General features: G+C 40.8%; 1 protein-coding gene across 1 annotated transcript in view; it reads left to right on the forward strand.

Moving 5' to 3' along the window:
* LACE1 (lactation elevated 1) overlaps positions 1-15987 on the forward strand; it is a 236386-nt gene that overhangs the window by 37388 nt on the left and 183011 nt on the right. The window lies entirely within an intron of this gene.

Consider the following 15987-nt stretch of genomic DNA (forward strand, 5'->3'; position numbering starts at 1 on the left):
GCAACCTTTGCCTCCTGGGTCCAGGTGATCCTCCCTCCTCAGCCTCCCAAGTAACTGGGTTATAGGTATGCACCACCACACTTGGCTAATTTTTATATTTTTAGTAGAGATGGGATTTCACCATGTTGGCCAGGCTGGTCTTGAACTCCTGACCTCAAGTGATCCACCTGTCTCAGCCTCCCAAAGTGCTGGGATTATAGGTTTGAGTCACCGTGCCTGACCTGGAACATTTCTTGTTGGGTCATCTTATATGGTGTCTGTGCAGGCCACAGGAAGCATAACATCTTCTTTCTCTACTCCTTGCTGCCTGGGCAGCCTCAGTCAGCCTCCTGTCCTCAGACTTTTGCAAGCAAGAAGCAGGCACTAATTTCTGTCTTTGTCATGCATACCCCTTCCTCCTGGGGATGTATATCAAGTTCTCCCAAGAACTCTTCCACACCCTGCTCTGGCAGCTGCTTGCGCATTTTCTTACCTAGGCAAGCATCCAGCTGGGGAGAGCGATGTCCATCTCAATTTATATTCAATCCTTATCTCTTTGGATGCTTCTCTTGGGAACCCCTCGTGTTTGTTACGAGATATGTGAAGGGAACACCACGGCACCCTACCCAGCTAACAACTTTATACCTTGATCCCTCTCTTCAGTTTCACTTTGGTTTTAGGGCTGTTTTGCCTTTTGTTGTTGTTGTTGTTGTTGTTGTTTTAAACCTAATTCCTGCATGGATGTGACTAGTGTGTCTATTTATTTATTTATTTATTTATTTATAGATGGATTCTTGCTCTGTTGCCCAGGCTAGAGTGCAGTGGTGTGATCTTGGCTCACTGCAACCTCCACCTCCCATGTTCAAGCAATCCTCCTGTTTCAGCCTCCTGAGTAGCTGGAATTACAGGCACACACCACCACGCCCAGCTAATTTTTGTATTTTTAGTAGAGATGGGGTTTCACCATGTTCGTCGGACTGGTCTCGAACTCCTGACTTCAGGTGATCTGCCCATCTCGGCCTCCCAAAGTGTGGAATTACAGGCATAAGCCACCGCGCCTGACCTATTTATTTATTTGAGACAGAGTGTTACTCTGTCGCCCAGGCTGAAGTGCAGTGGTGTGATCTTGGCTCACTGTAGTCTCCACCTCCCAGGTTCAAATGATTCTCCTGCCTCCCAAGTAGCTGGGATTATAGGCGCCTGCCACCATGCCTGACTAATTTTTGTATTTTTAGCAGAGACGGGGTTTTGCCATACTGGCCGGGCTGGTCTTAAACTCCTGATCTCAAGTGATCCCCCTGCTTTGGCCTCCCAAAGTGCTGGAATTACAGATATGAACCACTCTGCCTGGCCTATTTATTTTTGGAGATACTGCCTCATTCTGTCACCCAAGTGGAGTGCAGTAGCATGATCATAGCTCACTAGTAGCCTTGAAGTCCTGGGCCCAAATGGTTCTCCTCCCTCAGCCCCCTGAGTAGGCTAGAGCTACAGGCATGCACCACCACACTCCACTAGTTTTTTAATTTTTTGTAGAGACAGGATCTCACTATGTTGTCAGATTGGTCTTGAACTTCTGGCCTTAAGCAATCCTCCTGCCTCAGCCTCAGAAGCACTGGGATAATTGGTGTGAGTCACCGCATTCAGCTTGTGTCTTTCTTTAGAGCGAATGGGAGCTTATTTTCCCTGGTCCTCAGCTTTGAGCTTTTGTTAAAATTCCATGACAACAGGAAAACTCCTGTTCCTTATCTAATATAGAAGCCGATAGTCTCATCTTTAAATTCTGGAGAACATTAATAGTAATAAGAGTTAAAATATGGTCCAACCTAAGAAACTAGTTTTCCTTTAATTGACTGTCCCCACCCCCTGCCAAATACGCTTTTACTGTAAAGTCTTTAGAAGAAAAGCACCATAGAACAACCATTAGTAGTACTTTACTTAAAAATGAATGAGGGGCCAAATGCAGTGGCTCATGCCTGTAATCCCAGCACTTTGGGAGGCCGAGGTGGGCATATCACCTGAAGTCAGGAGTTTGAGACCAGCCTGGCCAACATGATGAAACCCCGTCTCTACTAAAAATACAAAAATTAGCCAGGTGTGGTGGCAGGTGCCTGTAATCCCAGCTGCTCAGGAGGCTGAGGCAGGAGAATCGCTGGAATCCAGGAGGCGGAGGTTGCAGTGAGCCAAGATCACTCCAGCCTAGGTGACAGAGAGACACTCCATCTCAAAAAAAAAAAAAAAAAGAATAAGGGCCAGGTGTGGTGGCTGAACCTATAATCCTGGCACTTTGGGAGGCCAAGGTGGAAGGATAGCTTGAGGCCAGAAGTTTGAGATCAGCCTGGACAATATAGGGAGACCCTGTCTCTACAATACAAATAAAAAACAAACAAACAAAAATGAGTGAAAGTAATTTTACTTTTTAATAAAGCTCCCGAGAATATAATTAGTTTATTTTTACGTAAAGAAAGTGTCTTCCCATTGTGTTAACACTATTAGTTGAAAGAAATAGAGATTCATTTAGATTGCAGAAACAAATGGAGATTTAGAATGAGATTATATAAGAACGTAGCAATGAAAGGCACCTCCATGACACAGCTAGGCCTTACGGTACTCTGCCATTCGTATCATTCATTGTCTTGGTTCACTTGGGCTGCTATAACAAAATACCATAAACTGGGTAGCTTATAAACAACAGAAAAAGATTTCTCGTAGTTCTGGGTGCTGGGAAGGCCAAGATCAAAGTGCTGGCAAATTCAGTGTCTGGTGAGGGCCTGCTTAACTATTCATGGACAGCTGTCTTTTCACTGTGTCCTCACATGGCTGAAGGGACAAATGAGCTCCGTCAGGCCTCTTGTAAGGGCACTAATCCAACTGAGGAGGGCTCTGCTCTCATGACCTCATCACCTTCCAAAGGGCCTACCTCCTAAGAGCCTCACTTTGGGGGTGAGAACTTCAGCATATGAATTTTGGGGCAATGCAAACATTGAGACCACAGCACCCACTTACTTTTTTGTTCTTTTTCTCTCATGTCTGCTTCAACTTCTACCAACTTCTTAATTCTCTCTATGTGTCTGTAGTTTAAATTCCTGAGTAAGGATCTCATAGGTCAACCAATGACTTCATCCCTGTTCGGGTAGAGCTTTCACACTGGGTTTCTTAGAGGCCGTTAACCAGTGTAAAGATTGACTTACCTGTGTTCCCATGTAGGGCTGCTCCTGTGAGCATGGCAGTTGCTCTCAGAAGTGGACTGTGAGTGTGGTGGGCACCATGAGTGATCAGTCTAGCACGATGGTTGTAGGTAATAATGATTAATTATTTGTTTTGATGACCAACCTCTTTTTCCCATATTTCTCAAAGTTTATAGGTGAGTAAAGAACCAAAAAGTTAAAAAAATATAGACTGCTTATGTACTGCATATCTAGTTATATGTGATATATAGGGATATATTTGCATAGAGTATATGAACTATAACATATAAAACTATGTAATTATAGAGTTTGTGATACAGGTGGGCATCCAAGTAAACTAACAGTTTAGTTATGTGGCCTAGCCAGGAAACAACATGTTGTACTCAACTAGATATTTTGGTTATCTGAGGTTTGAATTGCTTTCCTGAATTTTGTATCTTGCTCCCTTTCTAGTCCTCTTCCTTTTGGAAATACATTTCTTTTTTTTTGTTTTGTTTTTGAGACAGGGTCTCACTCTGTTGCCTAGCTGGAATGCAGTGGCGCAATCATGGCTCACTGCAGCCTCAACCTCCCGGGCTCCAGCAAGCCTCACACCTCAGCCTCCCCAGTAACTGGGAGCACAGGTGTGTGCCACCACACCCAGCTAATTTTTTTGTAATTTTTTTTTTTTTTTAATAGAGATGGGGTTTTGCCATGTTGTCCAGGCTGGTCTTGAACACCTGAGCTGAAGCAATCTGTCTGCCCCAGCCTCCTGGAAATATATTCCTTTTATCCCTCCTCCCTACTCTGTAGCATCCCTAGAGCTCATCTTACAGTGGTTGGTGAACTCCCATCCAATCACAAGTATACTGTAATTATTAACTTATTTGGTTGCCAATTCAACAACGGTGGTTTTTAAAAAAATCACTGGCTCTTCTTAGGGGTATTTTCCCATACATCCACCTTTGATATCTGAGTTGGCTATGATGGGCCAGCTAGTGAATAACCCTGGTTTTATTGGGTAGTTAAAATCTAATGTAAATGGAAGATTTGATATGGCAGGTAGAGTTTCAAATGTGTCTAATGAAAGGTCCTATTTGTTAAATCCTAGTGCATGTGAATAAATGTTTAGTAGGTAGAGAAACATATTTTTCTAATAGTATTTGTCTTATAGCCTGCCTCCCTCCCTCCCTCCCTCCCTTCTTTCTGAGACAGGGTCTTGCCATGTTGCCCAGGCTGGTGTTGGTGTTGATCTTCTGAGTTCAAGCAGTCCTCCCATCTTGGCCTCACAAAATGCTGGGATTACAGGCATGAGCCATTGCTCTTGGCCCTTATAGTTTCCTAAACCCACTAAATCTTTATTTTAAATAAATATTTTATTTAACAATTTAAAAATTTTTAAATAAACAATTTTATTTTTTATTTATTTTTTGAGACCGAGTCTCGCTGTGTCACCCAGGCTGGAGTTCAATGGTGCGATCTTGGCTCACTGCAACCTCTGCCTCCTGGGTTCAAGTGATTCTCCTGTCTCAGCCCCCCCGAGTAGCTGGGATTACAGGTGCCCACCACCACGCCTGGCTGATTTTTGCATTTTTAGTAGAGACGGGGTTTCACCATGTTGGCCAGACTGGTCTCAAACTCCTGACATCAAGTGATCCACCCGCCTTGGCCTCCCAAAGTGCTGGGATTACAGGTGTGAGCCACTGCGCCTGGCCCCACTAAATCTTTAAAATACTGAAAGAGATCCAAACATCTAGCATAATTTGAAGAAAAGTATATAGAACTTTAGTTTTTGAAGAGAATAAAGATGACACAGACCTATTTTTTTCTAAAAACAAACACTGATATGCCAATTATCAGAAAAGGAAACTTTGGGCTATTAGGTTTTCCAGTGATGGAAAAACTTTATTTGGAGAGTTCTTTATTCTGGTGCTATGGTTTGAATATTTGTCTCTTTCAGAACTCATGTTGACATTTAATCCCCATTGTGGCAGTATTGAAAGGTGAATCCTTTCAGAGGTGACTGGGTTATGAGGGCTCTGCTGTCATGAATGGATTAGTCCATTTGTAGAGTAATGGGTTAATGGATTAATGGATTATCATGGGAGTGGAACTGGTGGCTTTATAAGGGGAAGAGAGTCTTGAGCTAGCACACTCAGCCCCCTCACCATGTGATGCCCCTGTGTCGTCTGGGGCTCTGCAGAGAGTCTTTACCAGCAAGAAGGCCCTCACTAGATGGGGTCCCTCAGACATGGACTTCTCAGCCTCTATCACTGTAAGAAATAAATCCCTTTCTTTTTTTTTTTTTCTTTCTTTTTTTTCGAGACTGAGTCTCACTCTGTTGCCAGGCTGGAGTGCAGTGGTGCGATCTCAGCTCACTGCAACCTTCCTGGGTTCAAGCCATTCTCCTGCCTCAGTTTTCTGAGTAGCTGGGTGTGCCACCACGCCCAGCTAATATTTGTATTTTTAGTAGAGACTGGGTTTCACCACTTTGGCCAGGCTGGTCTCGAACTCGTGTGCCACGTGATCTGCCCGCCTGGGCCTCCCAAAGTGTTGGGATTACAAGTGTGGGCCACTGTGCCTGGCATATAAATTCCTTTTCTTTATAAATTACTCAGTTTCTGAGTAAAACTCGGACTTTGGACTGTAAACCTTTGCCTTGGGTATGAAACCTTGGCATTGTTGAAAGAATAGTGGAAACTGTAAGGGACAAGTTTCACCACAGCACAGTCTTCTCTCTCTGATAGGCCATCCAAACAGCTAAGGAGAAGACAGATCACTCAAGAACTTAAGTTGTTTGTTAGCTACAGCATTTGTGCTGCTGTGCTACACATTCAGCCATTTTGGAGGAAAGCTAAGCAGTACTGACTGCCCATTTTCTTGAACTTTAAATAACAAATACTATTTCTCAATATCTTCATTTTATCATTAAATTCAACTAATTACTACCTGTTTAAAAATAAATAAATTTCAGAATATCTGAAACTCAGTTTCTGTTATAAGTGACAGAAAATGAACTAAGACATATGCTAAGTAGGATTTATGATTTTATGAACTTTGAATTTTGTTTTTAATACAGTTGTTTAAACTTCATTATAGGCTGGGTATGGTGGCTCTTGCCTGTAATTCCGGCATTTTGAGAGGCTGACATGGGCGGATTGCTTGAGGCCAGGAGTTTGAGCCAGCCTGGCCAACACAGGGAGGCCCCATCTCTACAAAAAAAAGAAAAAAAAAAAAAATTAGCTAGGCATGGTGGTACATGCCTGTGGTCCACCTAATTGGGAGACTGAGGTGGGAGGATCACTTGAGCCCAGGAGGTTGAGGCTGAAGTAAGCTGAGATCGTGCCACTGCACTCCAGACTGGGCGACAGAGAGAGACTGTCTCAAAAAACAAAACAAAACAAAACACAAATAGATTTCATTATGGTGCAGTTATTTTTTTTCCCTCTGTACTCCTAAGAAACTTTCTGTAAGCGTATGCTATAATACTAAAATAAAGTATACCTTCTTCATAAGATACCAAATTTATTAACCAAGGTGAAAAAAATTGGTGACAAACTACCAGGCTGCTTTCACCTACCTATGTAATAATGTTTTCTCTAATAAATTAACATTTGAAGATGTTATGAGCAGATGACCATGCCATATGAGCAACAAACTATGAAGAATGAGCATTTATAAACACTTTACTTTTGTTATTGAGTAAAATTTACAACCAGGTTAATCTGACACATTTAATGTATGCATAATTGTTATTGTGCTGTGAGGTAATTAGGCATAAATGGTAAGTAGTTCATGTAAATCACTATAATTAGAATTACTTTTACACAGCCAAATCAAGCATTTCCAGAGTCAGGGAGGGAGAGAATTAAATAGAGTATGGAGCTACTCTGAAAATCTGTGTTTCAATTAATCAGGGGTCTATAGGCAGCCAGGTTTTTTCATCTCTTAGGAGGAGACATTGTAGCCCAAGAGACCTGAGAATTGGGAGCCACAGAACTCCTTTCCTTTTTCTCCTGCCCTCTACCAGATAATTTTCAGTTTTTCCCTAATGAGAACTTATTTCCAACTCCCTTTTATATCCTACCGCCTTTTATTTGGATACCCCCTCCTCACCCTTCCAAGAACAATGCATGAGGCAGATGGAAAAGAACTCAATTCTATCATTGCACTCAGAGCAGCCACAGGCAATACATAAATAACTATATTCCAATAAATCTTTATTTACAAAAACAAGTGTCATGCTGGATTTAGCCCATGGCCGTAATTTGCTGGCCCTTGCTCTAGATGACTGCTACCTGACTAGATAGGAGGGCTGGTAGATGATTACCTAGTCTAACTTTCCAGTTTAATATTCCATTACTGTATTGTATCCCTGCCTCTATTCAACAGGAACTATTCACTGTTCCATTAAATAGACAAACAAATAGAACAAAATAGAAAGTTCAAAATATACATGGAAACTTGATATATGATTGAGTTGACATTGTGAATCAGTAGGAAAATGATCGTCTATTCACTAAATTAGCATGGGATCATTGGTTATCTATGTGAAGATTAAAATAAAATTAGGTACTTACCTCTAGAAATAAATGCCCTAAATTTAAAGTGAAACTTCAGAACTTCTTGAAGAAAATATAGAGGAATAACTTTATGAACTTGGGAAAAGGAATAATTTCTTTTCTTTTTTTCAAGATAGAGTTTTGCTCTGTTGCCCAGGCTGGAGTGGAGGGGTGTAGTCATGGCTCACTGCAGCCTTGACCTCCCGGGCTCAACCAATCCTCTTAGCTTAGCCTCCCCAGTAGCTGGGACTACATGTGCATACCACCACGCCTGGCTAATTTTTTGTATTTTGTAGAGACGTGGTCTCACCATGTTGCCCAGGCTGATCTAAACTCCTGGCCTCAAGCAATTCACCTGCCTCAGCCTTCCAAAGTGCTGGTGTTACAGACTGAGCCATCCTGCCCAGCCAGAAGAATTTCTTATACAAGATATGAAAGTCCAATATATATATTCATGTTGTCCTGTAAATTGAAAAAAAATTAAAAAGTCCAGCTTATAAAGGTAAACACCAATACATTTGACTATGTTAAAATTTAAAACTTCTAGTTAACAAAAGGTACCATAGAAAAAGTGAAAACGTAGACAACAGACTGGGAGAAAAGATTTTTCATAAAAAATAATTGACTACTGGCTGGGCATGGTGGCTCACTCCTGTAATCCCAGCACTTTGGGAGGCCGAGGTGGGTGGATCACCTGAGGTCAGGAGTTCGAGACCAACCTGGCCAACATGGTGAAAGCCTATCTCAACTAAAATTACAAAAATTAGCCAGGCGTGGTGGTGGATGCCTGTAATTCCAGTTACTCGGAAGGCTGAGGCATGAGAATCGCTTGAACTCGGGAGGCGGAGGTTGCAGTGAGGTGATATCTGCCACTGCACTCCAGCCTGGGTGACACAGCGAGACTCCATCTCAAAAAAAAATTGATTATGAATCACTCTCTAGAATATGTAAAGAACCCTAACCCGGTGCAATGGCTCACGCCTGTAATCTCAACAGTATGAGAGGCTGAGGGTTGGGAGGATCGCTTCAGACCGGGAGTTTGAAACCAGCCTGAGCAACATAGCAAGACCTCATCTCTGCAAATAATAATAATAATAATATATAAACAACTTCTACCATGTAATAGAAAAACAAACAACCCAGTAGAAAAATAGACAAAGGAGAGTATTTTTTTTTTTTTCAGAAATAACTAGAAGATGCCACAAGACTGGGTAAACAAATCAGAATGTATTTATAAAGTGGAATGTTGCTTAGCATGGGGATGATAAACTATGCATTCAGGTAGTTAATACTGAGGAGGAAGGGGACAAGGAAGGCTTCAACTATAATTAATGCTTTATTAATTATATAAGTTTTGAAATAAATGTCAACATAGAAAGATTTGATAAAGCTGGAGGGTGGGTAACGTGCTGTTCCATAGAGTCTTCAATTTTGCCTCTTTGTAATATTCCATTGTGAAAATATTTTACATGTGATTGTGAGATATTTCAACACGTTAGATTTATTTATTTATTTTTTTTTTTTGAGATAGAGTCTTGATCTGTCACACAGGCTGGAGTTCAGTGGTGCGATCTCGGCTCGCTGCAACCTCCGCCTCCTGCGTTCAAGCAATTCTCATGGCTCAGCCTCCCGTGTAGGTAGGACTACAGGCCACCACGCCCGGCTAATTTTTTTATTTTTAGTAGATACTGTGTTTCACCATGTTGGCCAGGCTGGTCTCAAACTCTTGGCCTCAAGTAATTGCCCACCTTAGCCTCCCAAAATGCTGGGATTACAGGTGTGAGCCACTGTGCCTGGCAGGGTTAGTTGATTTTTTTTTTTTTTTCATTTTGAAAAAATAACTTTTCTTGAAAATATAGTTTTAGAGTCTACTAGTTCAGCCTTTCCTTCTTACAAATAGACTGAGGGGCTGGGTGTGGTGGGTCATGCCTGTAATCCCAGCACTTTGGGAGGTTGAGGCGGGTGGATCACTTGAACCCAGGAGTTTGAGATGAGCCTGGGCATCATGGCAAGACTTCATCTCTAAAAAATAAAAATTTAAAAATTTAAAAATCCAAATAGACTGTAGAAGGGGAATTATTAGCACAGTACTCAGAAAGGCATATGAAATATGTTTATAAGAGGGTTTTTGCAATGCAATGTTTTCCTCTTTCTGAAATTTCATAAACTGAATATATATAAATCTGATCACACTCTTCTCCTGCTTAAGGCTTTCAGCCCCCTCCAGATAAAATACAGACTCAGCATGTTCTTCAAGGTTCTTGAGAGCCTAGTCCCTGCCTTTTGCCAACCTCGTCTGCCATTGTTCTCTGCTGGCAATATAAGCCCCAGCTATGATGACCTGCTTGAAGATCCTTGGATGAGGCTGAGACCTTATTTTGTCTCTGGGTCTGCTAAAGCTGCCCATCCCCATCCTTTTGTTATGGCTCATCTCACATTGCCTGCTGGTGACCACATGCTTCTCTGGTAGATATTGTATTTCTTTCTTTCTTTCTTTTCTTTTTTTTTTTTTTTGAGATGGAGTCTTACTCTGTCACCCAGGCTGGAGTGCAGTGGCACAATCTCAGCTCGTGGCAACCTCCGCCTCCCAAGTTAAAGTGATTTTCATGCCTCAGCCTCTGAAGCAGCTGGATTACAGGCATTTGCCACCATGCCTGGCTAATTTTTAGTAGAGATGAGCCAGGCTGGTCTTGAACTCCTGACCTGAAGTGATCTTCCTACCTTGGTCTCCAAAAGTGCTGGGATTACTGCCCCTGGCCGGTTTTTCTTTTCTTGGTCTTCTGGGCCTGAAGAATCCCAGCCCACTGCCTAGCACAAAGTAGGTGCTCAATACTCAGTTCATGTTTGTGGAACGAATGAAACATGAATGAATAACAAAGCCATCACTAAAGAGTCACAGAGCCTATCTGTGTGTCTGTGTGAGAGGGTAGGTGTCTCCATGGAGTGCCTGTATCCACATATGTCTCTGTGAATGTGTCCTGTTCTCATTCCCTCCTTAACATCAGTTCTTAGCTAACCCTGAAGATGCCTGGAAGGACAGTTTATTTTCTCAGATTCAGAACAACAACAGCATTTACAACAAGGGATGTTTTCCACATCTTTCTTTTGCTGAAGCCCAGATTGGCTTGAGAATAATGCTCGTATCTCAGTAGTGGACTGAATTAGTAGTGGACTGGAGTAGACCAGACCTAGCAGAGCTTCACCCAAGCTAGGCCAAAAGCAGAGTATCAGGTAGGAGCAAAGTGAACATGGAAGGATTTGCCAGAAAACTAGCCCGCTGTCATTTGTCTCCCAGTGGTGCATGTAGGAACTTATAAATGTTTGTGACTTGAATGCATGAGACATCAAAAAGTCATTTGCATCTTTAAATTGTGTTATAATCAGAAATTGAGCCATTTCTTACACTAGTAGTTTTAGAGTTTTAAGCACACCCCCATCTTATTGAGATACTTAAATAGGCTTAATTATGCTAGTAAACTGAGCAAGTTGATGTATTATACTTTAGGTTGCTGAGATTCTTTTGCAAATCAGCTAAAGACATTTCAAAAACCATTTTCATTTAAAGAGAATTTATGGGTGCTAATATATAGTTCAGTTTTTTAGTTTTTAAAGATCTTCTTAGAAACCTGAAATGATCTACTTTTATCAAAAAGTGGTCCATGTTGAGAATGCTATAATGCCAGTTTTTAAAAGATGTAATTATGCTCAGCATTCCAGCTGGAATCATTGTTTCTGATTCTATCATTTTGGGAGATAATAATGCAATGGTGGGGGGAACGGAGAGAAACAGGAAAAGTAGTATTCCTGCATTTTAAACAAATTGAAAACAACACTTTTTATTTTAACAGCACCACCCTTATTATCTAATTGTCCTAGTGGAAATGATGCCAGAGTAGCAGGTGGATAGTGACCCAGAAAGGCAGAGGACGTGCTATTTCAATGTATAACTTTGATGAGAATCACCTTGGATCATTTTTTAATGCTAGAATTTTGATATCATAGGGAACAAAGGATAATGCTAAAATCATTAAATCAAAATATTTGGAATGATGGATGACATACATTCTTTTAGTTTGCAGTAAAGGAATAGTTTTGATAACAGTTTTGAAAGCAAATATCTACAGTGCAAATATGCAGATATTTTTGAATAATTTTAGGTTTAGTTCAAAAGTAAAAGTAATACAGTAATTAGTCACCTTACCAAATTTTTTTCTGTTTTTTTCCAACTTTTCATTTTGAAAAATTTCAGCAATATACTTAGATCCACTAATGGTTAACATTTTGCCACATTTGTTTAACCTTCCCTCTAAATATCTTATTTTCTGGAACCATCTACAAGTAAGTTGTATCATAACACTTGACCCCTAAATATATCACATATAACGCCTCACAAGGACCTTTTCCTGCATAACTATATTATCATCATCGCATTCCAGAAATTTAACACTCATTTAGTAATGTTATCTAACCTTCCAGGTTCAAATGGTTCTTGTGCCTCAGCCTGCTGAGTAGCTGGGACTACAGGCACGTGCCACCACACCCGACTAATTGTTGTATTTTTAGTAGAGATGGGGTTTCACTACTATGTTGGCCAGGGTGGTCTCAAACTCTTGGCTTCAAGTGATCTGCCCATGTTGGTCTTCCAAAGTGCTGGAATTACAGGTGTGAGCCACTGTACCCAGGCAGAAAATAAATTCTTTAATTTTTTTTTTTTTTTTTTTTGAGACAGTCTTGCTCTGTTGCCCAGCCTGGAATGCAGTGGCATGATCTCTGCATACTGCAACCTTTGCCTACTGGGTTCAAGTGATTCTCCCACCTTAGTCTCCCGTGTAGCTGGGATTACAGGTGTGTGCCACCACACCTGGCTAAGTTTTGTATTTTTAGTAGAAATGGGGTTTCACCATGTTGACCAGGCTGGTTTCGAACTCCTCACCTCCCGCCTTGGCCTCCCAAAGTGCTGGATTACAGGTGTGAACTACTGAAATTCTTTTAAATTATTTTTTAGTTTTTAATTTTTGTGGGTACATAGTAGGTGTATCTATTTATGGGGTACATGGGATGTTTTGATACAGGCATGCAATGTGAAATAATCACATCATGGAGAATGGGATATCTGGCCCCTCAAACATTTATCTTTTGTGTTATAATCAAATTATATACTCTTTTAGTTATTTTAAAATCTACAATTAAGTTATTGACTATAGTCATTCTGTTGTGCTATCAAATAGTAGAACTTATTCTTTCTATTTTTTTGTACCCATTAACCATCCCCACCTCTGCCGCCACCCCAGCCTCTCACTACCCTTCCCAGTCTCTGGTAACCATCCTTCTACTCTCTATGTTCATGAGTTCAATTGCTTTGATTTTTAGATCCCACAAATAAGTGAGAATATGTGGTGTTTGTCTTTTTGTGCCTGGCTTATTTCACTTAATGTAATGACCTCCAGTTTCATTCATGTTGTTGCAAATAACAGGATCTCATTCTTTTTTATGGCTGAATAGGACTCCTAACTGATGCAATTTTTTTTTTTTTTTTTTTGCAGTTTATTTGCTGTTTTTCCTTCCTTAGGATTTTTTCTAATAGAAAGTTTTAATTTCAGTGGTCTTTTTTGTTTGTTTGTTTTTTGTTTTTTGAGATGGAGTCTCACTCTGTTGTCGAGTCTGGAATGCAGTGGTGTGATCTCAGCTTACTGCAACCTCCACCTCCCAAGTTCAAGCGATTCTCCTGCCTCAGCCTCTCCCAAGTAGCTGGGATTACGGGTGTGCGCCACCACAGCCAGCTAATTTTTGTATTTTTAGTAAAGACAGGGTCTCACCATATTGGTCAGGCTGGTCTCGAACTCCTGACCTCAAGTGATCTGCCAGCCTCAGCCTCCCAAAGTGCTGGGATTACAGGTGTGAGCCGCCACACCCTGCCTTAATTTCACTATTTTTAATGTATCTATTTTTTTCCCTTATGGTCTCTGGGCCTATGTCTTGTGAAATATTACACTTTAAGATTGTAAAAGTAAATTAATTGGAAAACATTTTATAAATCAACAGCTTATAAAGCTTATAAGAAGGATTACAAGAGAAGAGGAATTTGATTTGATGGGCCCTGGTTCCTGAGAAGGTAGATGAGGTATGAAATTAAATACTGATAGAAGGTTGGAAGAAGGACAGGAAGAAGAATCGTTTTCCTTTGTAACAGGAGGAATGTCACAGGAGGGAGGAATGGATGGGTGCAGATGTGGGTGGGATTGCAGTTTCACATAGGAAGTTGAAGGACTTTCAACCCAATGCCTTCTGTTCTCTCTTTATGAAGAAGTAGGAGACATCTTCTGAAAGTAATGAGTGAAATGTAGTTTTGCTTAATGGGAAGTAAGAAGGTTCCAGAGATTCTTTGCAGAGACACAGTGAACTCACCAGGGAAACAGAATTGTCGACAGTATGGAGGGCCCAGAGAGAGGGTCCACTCTGCACGACTGTCAGACTTTTTTCAGCAATCCTCAGCAATCTGGGTGAAGTTCATGGAAGGGTATATATTTTAGTATGAGATTTTTCTATTTTTAGCTATCTTTTTATCATTTATATATAATTTTATTAAATTATGGTTAGAGTACATTCGATTCGTTGGAATTTATTGAAGTTTTCTTTCTGGCTTAGCATATGGACTATATTTGAAATCATGCTGCTTGTTCTTGAATGTATTCTTGGTTTGTTGGGTTTAGAGTTTATATGGATATAAATTGCTTGAACTTACTAATTGTATTGTTCAGATCTTTGAGAGGGATGTGTCAAAGGGTGTGGTGTTTCTTTTTCCACGAATTACAGGTCTGAGTATAAACAAGTGTTGGTAAGCACATTATGCTTGCAGTCTTTGGCGTGATTACACATGCAGAAGTGAGCAGTGACGGGGAAATTCTCTATGCTGGGCCCTGCACCCAACAGATAAGGAGACAGCAGGTTGGAGAGTTGAGAGGGCTTACCCAGGGTCACCTAGCTAATCAATAGCCAGCCAGGATTTGTACCTAGATCTTTTGGGTTCAACTCTAATACTCTTCTGCCATATCTCTTATGCTTGGTGGAGGTAGGTGGTAGGTTATCACCATCTTCCAACATCATCCTTAAGCTTACGATCTATCTGCGCAATCTAAAAGGTGATGTCACTGGATCCTCATCAAAAGCCCATTAGAGAAGGTGTCATCATCCTACTTTACAAACTCCCTAAGATACAGGTAACTTGTGACAAATCTTATAACTGGTCACTAGAGAAACTTAATCATTTCAGATTTTAAAGTCTGAGTCTAATGTTACGTGTGTGCATTTTGGGAGTCCAGAATGTATCAGAGTCCTGGCAGAAAACAATTCACAGTAGATGTTTCAATAAAGACCAAATTTAGAGACTACATAGAGAGGCATGGGCAGGCTTAAGGTAGCAAACAAGGGATGGAAGGGCAAAGGAGGAGACTGGTGAGAGCTGGAGCTGTGGCCTGAGGGATGGGCTGCTTGTTGGTCTGGAGGGATGTGGCTCTACTGAGACACATGTCTGAAGCAGGGAGGGATGGGAGAGAACGACCCATCCCTTTCTATGCCCTCTCTCCTATTTCCTGCAAGGAATGCCTCCCATGGGCTGAACCAACCAGGAGCCAGCCAGAAAGGTCAGTCTCTTGGGGCACAGACAGGAGGGAGAAGGCATCAGGGGAGGGGAGCACATGGAGAATAACCAGCACCAAGAAATAGTGTAAGTGTGGAGTTCACTGTGATTTCTGAGACATGAGGACAAGTTTTAGGGAATTAAATTTAAGGAAGGAAATTTAATAGAACAGAAAAATAGCGTTAAGTTGTGAGAAATCTAAACTAGGAGCATGCAAATGATGTGGGTTCCTAAGGGACAGTCATTTTGAAGAAAACTGTGTAAACCTTCCTCTCCCCGAAATCACTACTATTAATAAAGAATTCAAAAACTTCTTTAGGACCCATTTTATAGCCTTCTGATTAGTCTTACTTTTCTCCATTTGATTCTCTGATTTTTCCCTTAAGACATAGATTTTTAAGTGCCTTAAAATAATTTCAATAATTATTAGAAAACTGAAATTTTTATGAGGAGGAAATTAGCTTGTTTCCCCAAGTAAAAATAAGTGGAGTATATAATATTGTTTAGATAGACTATATCTATGTCTAATGATTCTTGTTAGGAGGGTATCCATTTTGTTGATCAATTTGCTTATATTAAAATCTCCATCTTATACAGTATTCATGTGATACCAGGTATTTGTGATCTTAGATGTTTGAGGATCTTT

This window comes from Mandrillus leucophaeus, unplaced genomic scaffold, assembly GCF_000951045.1.
Source record: "Mandrillus leucophaeus isolate KB7577 unplaced genomic scaffold, Mleu.le_1.0 Scaffold160, whole genome shotgun sequence".
In the NCBI taxonomy this organism is placed as follows: Eukaryota; Metazoa; Chordata; class Mammalia; order Primates; family Cercopithecidae; genus Mandrillus; species Mandrillus leucophaeus.